The following is an 8,695-nucleotide window of genomic DNA, read 5'->3' on the forward strand; positions in this document are numbered from 1 at the left end:
AGACAGTACTAGCATGGAGACAGCACGTTTCTCCTTGTGAGGCCACTGTGCCTCAGTTTCCAACATCTCCCCTTTTTGTTTTAGTCGAGGTGACTGTGCCTGTCTTAGGTTGCCCTCCTCTGAGAGTCTTACCCGTCATTGACTACCAGCCAAGCTCTTCGACTAGGGGAAGTGTTTGAAGTGCTTTTCCTAGAACCAGATTATTCGCATGTCTCTTGGCTATTATGCTTTGCAATGTTCTTCAAAAGCAGTGTCCAGCACAGGCAAGAATCATGAGCAACAGAACAAATATGATTAACCCTATTCCTAAAGCTGACAGGAAATGCTGTGATTTCCACCAAGTAACTGGGTTAAATTTTGTAATATGTGAATCATCTGAGAAAATATCCTTGATATTGGCTACATGAATTTGATTTTGAGACATTTCTAATATTTTTCTTTCTAAGTCAATTATTTCCTGAGAGATATTACTTTTCTGGCCTAGCAAATAATTAATCTTTTTTCTATATCAGATGAATTACAGGCAAGAGGAGTAATACAAAAGTGGCTTTCATTCGAATCACATTTCAATCCCCTTAACAAGTTTAAATTATACAATTTATCTCCAATATGCAAAACAGCTATTTCTAAATCATTAACCCGATTATTAAACTGTTCATCAATGTGTTCTTGGCTATGCCACAAATCACTAGCATTTTTATGCCAATTGTGCACGTATTATTGAGTCTGAACAGTCTCATGCAAAGCGTCAGCAGCAGTTGCAGCAGCTCTGATGATTCCAATTAGTCCCATTATACTAATTATTAGGAGTCCAATAAATCTTTTTGTCCATTTCATGATTTCTTGCGCCATGTGTAGCAATAGCTGACTTTCATGTGATGACTGCCATATTCGGTTCATTTGCATGGGAATCCATATACCTTGTCATCTTCTGGCTATTGTGATGGTGTCTCAATCCTGCAAAACACTTTCTGACAGATAAGTATACAAGGCACCATTTTTATAAAACAAGGCATTATCTTTTATAGTTATTTTTCCAATAATGAATATGAAAGGATCCCTGACACATGCTTTCAATGGATAGATTTGATTTAATTGTAGATATTAACCTGTTTGACTGTAATTATCAATCCATTCATAAGCAGGGGCAGTTCCAAGAAATACTTTCCACAAGTTTTTATGTATATTAAGACTATAGGTGTCATTAATTCAAGGGGTTGGTAAACATTTTCCTTTACATTTCCAAACAGTAAAATTGTTAGTATATACCACTTGTTCACCCAAGAATAGAGATTCTGAAAGAGGATATTGCATATGTCTAACTTGTTGACCCTTGTTAAGTCCATACCATATAAATCTACCATTATATTCTTTGGGGGTCTCCATAGAAGCACTTTCCCTCACTATTCAATAGGAATCATTAAAAATGACAGATCCTCTTCCTATATGGCATTCCTGCCATCCCTGTTTTCAGGATTTTTGGGTGGACAATTATCATTTTGCTTTTCAGTTACTGAAGAATTATATGAAGGAAACAAAGTTATGAATAATTTTGTACCATTATTTGTCATGGTAACCATAGTCCAATTTTTTGTTTGCATGCAAGGAGGACTTTTTCCAATATATAATGGTGTATGATCAAAAGGAAGGATAAGATTATATATTTCCTCCCTTCTTCATCAGGTTTTAAGGGTAGTCTGTCATCTATAGGCCCAGGAAACACATGCATTTCATTCACAAATATAGGAAATGATGCGTCTCTCCATGTTTCTACCTGGTTGGGATGTACAACAAAGGGCTTACAGTTTGATTGTCTACCTAACAAATATTAGTGGTAGAAAGAATGGGGACCTCAAATCCTTCTCCTTTTATCCATGAGACTGTAAGGGAACTTCCAGAAAATTTGGTTCCTCTGGGGAGATAAGTCACAGAGGATCAGGCTGTGCCGTGTCCACTAGAAATGTAATTTTTTTATGACATGGGCCTACCGTTAGATTTACTAAAGGCTCCCAGTGGGCTTTAGAAGTGAGGAGCCTCAGACCCCCCGAATGCTCAAAATTCATGAGGGGAATTACCGGACTCTCTTTCATTAAACTCCGGCAATCCCTTTTGAAATGACCCATCCTCCCAGTCAGAGCACCATGCAGAGCCTTGCATTCTCCTTGTCCCCTTATCTAAATAAGATCAAGTTGCATCTTTATCTTGCCTCTGCCTATTCCCTCCCTGACCCAGCTCCAGTCTTTTTCTTACCATTTGATCGACTTTGCTAATCACCACCTTTGCTTTCTGTTTCTGCTTTTCCTTCTCTCTTCTTACAAACACTTTCTGGGATTCTCTCAATAACTCTTCCAATGGCTTATCCATCCATCCTTCTTTTTTCAGAATCTTCTTCTGGATGTCAGGCCAAGAACCTTTTACATAGCTGACTTTTAACATTCCCTGAGCCACAGGATCTTCAGGGTCCATCCCAGAATATTTCCTCACTTGGTCCCTCAATCGTTGCAGGTAAGCAGAGGGCATTTCATGCTTCTCCTGGGCTACTTCAAAGGCCTTCTTCAAGTTTTGAGATTTGGGTATGTCCAATTTGATCCCCTGTATAATGAGGTCTCTAAAATCTTTCATTTGTGTTCTGTCACCCAGGTCATTATGATCCCAATTAGGGTCTGTGTTTGGGAACTTCTGTTCTATTGCCATCACCCCCTGTCCAGGTGGATGCTGCCTGTCCCACTCCTTCATAGCTGCCCTCCACACCATTCCTCTTTCTTCTCCCGTAAAGAGGATATCAGTATGGACATAAGTTCAGGCCAGGTGTATAATCTAGGACCCAGGAATTGATCTACTTGTTCAGCCAGCCCCACTGGATCTTCCATTAGAGATTTCATCTCCTCCTTGAAGTTCCTTACTTCAGTACTTGTCACTGGGGCATTGACATAGCCAATCTCCCCTGGCCCCATTGGGACTTCTCTCAGTGGATACAATGGCTGAATGAAGTTTTGTTTTTTCACTCTCTTCTCCTCAGATGCTCTGGCGAATGGAAAACTGTGTATATCTTTCTTACACTCTTCCAGTTCTTTCCTCAGCTGTTGGTGGGTGGTAACCGGTGTGGCTGTTGACTCTGCTTGATTCTCCAGTTCCCAAGGGTTTAGAATGGGTTCTATTGGGCCCTCCATGTCTAATGACACTTTTCCTGGGAGGAGAGGGGGAACATGTGGAGGAGGGAGATTAGACAGGGGGTCCCAGGCTTTAGTTTCTACAGCTTTTCTTTCTGCAGCCATAGTTTCCGCAGCCTTAGTTTCTGCAGCCTTAGTTTCTGCAAGCTTAATCCTGGAGCCTGGATTTTCAGCTTTCACAGGATAGAAAGTGGCCCCCTTTCCCTTTAACCAGCACATGGCATAGTCAGACTCTTCTTTGGAGAAGGGTATTTTTCCATTAACATACAGTACAAGGTCAGCACAAAGCCAATCCTCATCTGACCCATATTTTGGCCAGAATACACCAGGCAGTAAAATACTTTCCTTGGTCCAGATACAACAGCAGTATTGAATCATTTTCTTCTTGTCTTTTCCCTTGGTCCAATCACTATCGGTCCAATGCCTTAACATCCTCCCTAGTGGAGTATCTGGAGGAATGTCTCTGGGGGATCCTGCACATACCCCCTTCTGCTTTTTCCCAGTTGACCGACTGCCTCTATTTCCCATTCTGAATCTTGTCTGGGTCTCTTTCTTATGGATCTTTTGCTTTGTCCGTCTCTGGACCTTTCCCTCAAGGGAGAAGGGAAATGCAAATCGGGACTCTGCACTCACTTCCCACCGTATGTCACAATTCTCAGGCACACACAGTGAACCTCAGACTCATTAGAATTCCCATCCACCAAGGTAATATTTAATAGACTTTCTTGTTACCTTGGTCCATGCATGGAGTCACCTGGCCAACGAGAGGAAGATTTTCCCTTCCCTTTTTCTGGTCCACAATTGGCAGATCTAAGCATCTGTTCTTGGGCCTCTTGGCTGCAAGAAGTGGGGCCCCTGCCGGTGGAGTCCAAGACCACTTAAACAGTGGGGCGTGCCTTCTCTTCGTCCACTCCAGGGGTCTGCTCTCTGAAGGCTCAGAATCCCAGATGAGCCCCCAAACCTGTTGGAAAAAAATCTTCTTCTGGAAGAAAATAAGGCTCACCCGATTGTGGAGAAGAAAAGAATTTATTCTCAATCTTGCAAGAAGGGGCACACAACCAGAAAATGTGGCTGGTGCACCAAGCAAACAAAAATGCCACAATTTATAGCCCTAAGCCTAGCACGCAAGCCCTTCCTCTCTTTCTCCAGATTGGATACTTCAGAAGTGACAGCCTATCGGAGAAGATCTAACTTTCCCGCATAAAAGTTTGTGATTCACCGCTTCCATCATCACATTCCAACCATTTTAGTTTTTACCTGCTCCTCTTTGCCAAATAAGGAATGGAATTTAGTGCTGAATTGGTATTGACTTAGGTCTTTCTTGGGCATTTTTTGGCTGCCTATAGCACTGGCTTCAGCTGATTTCCTTTCTTCCTGCTTAACATGGGAGTGGGAGACTGAGGCAGTAGGCTGCCAGGTTACATTAAAAAATATTTTCTTCCTTTATGTGAAAACTAATCTAATCTTTGTTTCTTACATTACGGAATGACTACAAGCCAAGGCCAGCAGGAAGTAGTTACAGAAAAGAGAGCATCGCCCTTCATCACCTCTTAAAGACAAAAGTATAAACCCTGGAAGGGTAAAATAAAATTAGTAGATGGATCTGGAGCCACAGGAAATGCAGGTAAATGCCAGTGGCCCCCAGGCTATGGGTGGGAGGCTGTTTATCTCTTCGTAGATAAAACTAAGTTGTGCCTGAGGGACAGTGAGAAGGTGCAGCCCTGCCCTTGATAATCATGGCAACCACTCCAGTCCTGGGAAACAATTTAGCAATGCAAACTCTATATACATACCAGTCAGTCCAGAGAGATTCTCAAAATAGGGATGCCGAATCTTAAATAAAATTAAACTTTGCTTCAAGGGGAAATAAAATATAGCCTGTGTTTGAATTCAAAATTATCTAATTCTGTATCCAACTGTGCCTAGAAATTCAATTAAGTAATATAGGCCCTTTAGACTTTGAATATTCTGAAAGGATGTGTATTCAAAGTTGCATCCAGAGGGAATTTGGGCTATATGTTAATTTAAAACCTTTATGCTAACTCAAAAGCTATCTGGTACTCAGGCAAACACAACAAAGAAAGTCATTTTTTTTTCATAAAATCACCATGTGACTCCCCACCCTGTGCAAAAGGAACTTGAAAATCTTGTTGCAGCTCGGGTTTTGAACAGACAAGTCCTGAGTCCTGCTGGCCTTACTGAAATCTTTTTCCTTCCCAAGATCATTCCAGAGTCCTGGCCTTTCTATATGCAAATAATTGAATCTCTCTCCTCTTCTACAACAGTAAATGAAAAAAAAAAAAAGAAAGCAATGACTAAACTATCAGGAATTCAAATCCAGCAACATACTAAGAGAATAATATACCATAACCAAAGAGGTTGCTACTCAAGAAATGCAATGATAATTCATCATTAGGAAACTATTAATGTGATCAATATGTTCACAGGGTAAGGGATAATGATGAGTACTTTGATAGACATTGAAAAACCACTTGTACAATTCAACATTCAATCCTAATTTTAAAAATACACTCTTGTTGATTTGGAACTGAAGGGAATTTTCTTTACCTTATAAGGGGTAATTATCCAAAACCAACAACAAGCAATAAGCAATAGTGCAAAACCAGAAACAGTCACATTAGTGGAAGGAAGGAGACAGGAAGGTCTACTATCACTCCGTCCAGGCAACACTGTTCTGGAAGCTTTACCAATGCAACAACAAAAGGAAAAGGAAAAGGTCTAAATTCTGGAAAAGAACAAACATGGTTATCATTACTGGCATAGAATTTCATTTACACAGAAAACTCAATGCAATTAACTAGAAAAAAACATGAGAATGAATAAAAATTATGATGTCTATATTGGTTAAAGTGGCTACATATGAGATAGACAAAATTCAATGCCATTCCCTGGTATCCTAATACCTTATTAGAAAATATCATGAACTTCCAGTTAAAAGGGCTAGATTAAATATATACATTCGTAGCTGCTTCCTCCCAGAAACAATTATAATGACAGTAAAGGAATAAAGAAGAGAATAGCCCATAAGGATGAAGACAATGGAAGAGGAATTAACAGAAGACAAGAAATGGCAACAAAAGTTTGGAGGCTAGCAATGGGTAAATGAATGGTAAGTGATTTAGCAGTAATGGGGGGAGTGAGTAAAAAGTGGGACAGTCCATGCTATAAAACAATGGCAAGCTCACAATTCACAAGTATCCATTACCTCTAAAGGCAGGGTAGGCTGAAAACAGGAAAACTGTTTATAAGGGTTTTATGGAGACCATTGAGACATACCCATCCACTCCTCTACCTCCCGTAACCAGGCATTAGCCCCTTACAGAAGAGAAAGGAGGTTTATACCAGGAGAGGTTTGCACAGCCAGGCTGAAAGCAGAGGGATTCAGGACACATCTCTATACCAAATGGTAAAATGCCGTGTCTCCTTACCCCACTAGGCCAGTAGAAGACTGGCAGCTGAGCTTCTATCTTTCTAGCAAAAGATTGGAGGACTCCTTTGTGATAAAACTAACAGACTTCAGAAAAAGGAGCAATAAAGAAAACATGTAGGAATGTTCCAGCCAGCCACCTGTGGCCCTTCAGTGAAATTCAGCAGTCACCAAGACCTGGCCAAAAACAGAGCTAGAAATTTTTGAAAAAGCCAGAGGGGCTTGCCCCAGGTGATAACAAAACATAAAGATATAACAATGAAAACAGTGTGGTTCCAATAAAGGAAAAGTGAGCTCAGTGAAATGCAGTCAAGAATCCAGAAACAAGCTCATACATTTCATATTAGATAGAGTTGGTGTTGGAGAAAAACAGTGCTCACTGGGACACGGAGACTGATATGACCACAGGCAGAGAATTGACTGAGGAGCTCTCCCATCGGAAGGGGTCTGAAGAACAGACTTGAGCCCCAAAACCACCATGGTGGGGGTCTGAAGAGAGACTTCAGCCCACTCCTGGAAGGGGGGGAATTGAATTTTTCAATTGATACGGAACTTTCCTAGGTGGGGAAATGATGGTCAGTGGGAGAGGGTTGAGGGACCCAGTGAGGTGCAGGGGCCAATGGGGAGCCCTAGAAGTGAAAAATTTCCCTTGTATGGCTAGAGGGTAGTGGGATAGGGAGTTAGGCTTTCTTGGAAAGCTGGAGGACTGGCTGTTTCTTAGATCTGTAGGGAGTAAAGGGTTTCTTTATCTCCCTTTGACATGCAGGCACTGAAGGTTTTCCTCTCCTTCTGATATGCACACAGCCAAGATCTCTGTCTCCCTTACTCCTGCCTCTACCTGGTTTCTTTGTTTAAACTGCAGGGAAGTGCAATATCCTTAGACATATAGGCTTATGAGGGAGGGGGTAGCCTTTCCCCAGTGCATATGATGGTAACTGAGCTACAGCTTGTTAATTACTGCAAACCATTAACACTTGGCTTTCCAAATGACTGAAGAACAGGTTATGATTTAATATTTGAGAAAAGTAGATGACTATCTCACAATAGTCTCAAAAACAAATTCCAGGTGATTAACCATATAAAGGTAAAAATAAACAAATATAGGAACTAGAATATAGCAAAGCGTTATTTCAATCCTGGCACAGAAGAGGAGTTTCTAAGATTGATTAAAAAAAAATCGAAGAAGCCATAAAGTAAAAGATTGATAAACATGAGTACCATAGAATTAAGTTTCTGTTCAAGAAAAGGTATCATCAAAGACAAAATTAGCACTTCTGGTTATGGTGGAATAATTCAACTAGCCCTTTTGCTGCAAGCAATGAGGGAACTGGACAAAATACATGAAATAATTGTTTTTAGATATTGAACAGGCAGAGCAAAACTGAGACAAGGAAGCCTTCTAACCCCTGCGTTTCTTCCTGGAGGCTCTTTCTGGATCAGGTCGTGCAAGAAGGGGGTTTTCAAATGGGGCATGACAGTCTCACTGAGCTCAGGCAAGGTCCAAGTGGGATGGGAGCTTCAGGAGACTGAAAGCAGAGGAAGTTTACGGAGGAGGAACACTGCAGAGGCTTGTCTCCAGAATTCTGCATAGTGTTCCCTGTGCATGCACACAATGGCTATAAGAGATAAACGAGCAAAAGGCAAGGGGAGGAGCTAGAATCTGGAAGTCTATGGAAGCTGCAAGACAAAGGAGAGGGCATCTTCAAAAGATCAGAAAGTCAAGCAACCTGAGAATTGTCAGCCAGCCAGAGTGCTGCTGACCCCGGGAGGAAGCAAGTCTTCTAACCTCTGATACTAGAACTATTTAGAAGTTCAAAATGCTGATGCATCTGCTTCCTCACGAGCCTTTTACCTAGACAAGGTGAGAATGTCACCTTAGTTCAACCCCAGGTTTTATCCCACTCAGAATTCTGCCTTAAGCAATGGAAACAAGGAACTGATTTAGGGAGAGCATAGCCAATTTTCCTGAGAGAGTATTCAAGACTGTTGTGTTTGGAACAAAGAATGATCCTTCTTTAATCAGAATAAAGTATCATGTCCTAACAGAGATGTGCAAGGTCTGCATCAACAATAATGA

At 41.1% G+C, this 8,695-nt stretch overlaps 1 long non-coding RNA gene across 3 annotated transcripts; it reads right to left on the reverse strand.

The window, feature by feature from the left end:
• Positions 1–217: 217 nt before the first annotated feature.
• On the reverse strand, positions 218–8,266 carry LOC139436765 (uncharacterized). Of its 3 annotated transcripts, none has more exons than XR_011646154.1 (2): positions 2,251–8,266; positions 218–957 (listed from the first exon to the last, which is right to left on the reverse strand). It is a non-coding gene; the product is annotated as an uncharacterized lncRNA (long non-coding RNA). The 3 variants fall into 3 exon arrangements; XR_011646153.1 differs by having other exon boundaries at positions 218–967; XR_011646155.1 differs by having other exon boundaries at positions 218–971.
• Between the last annotated feature and the right edge of the window lie 429 nt (positions 8,267–8,695).

Source organism: Dasypus novemcinctus, chromosome 17 (genome assembly GCF_030445035.2).
Source record: "Dasypus novemcinctus isolate mDasNov1 chromosome 17, mDasNov1.1.hap2, whole genome shotgun sequence".
NCBI classification, from domain to species: Eukaryota; Metazoa; Chordata; class Mammalia; order Cingulata; family Dasypodidae; genus Dasypus; species Dasypus novemcinctus.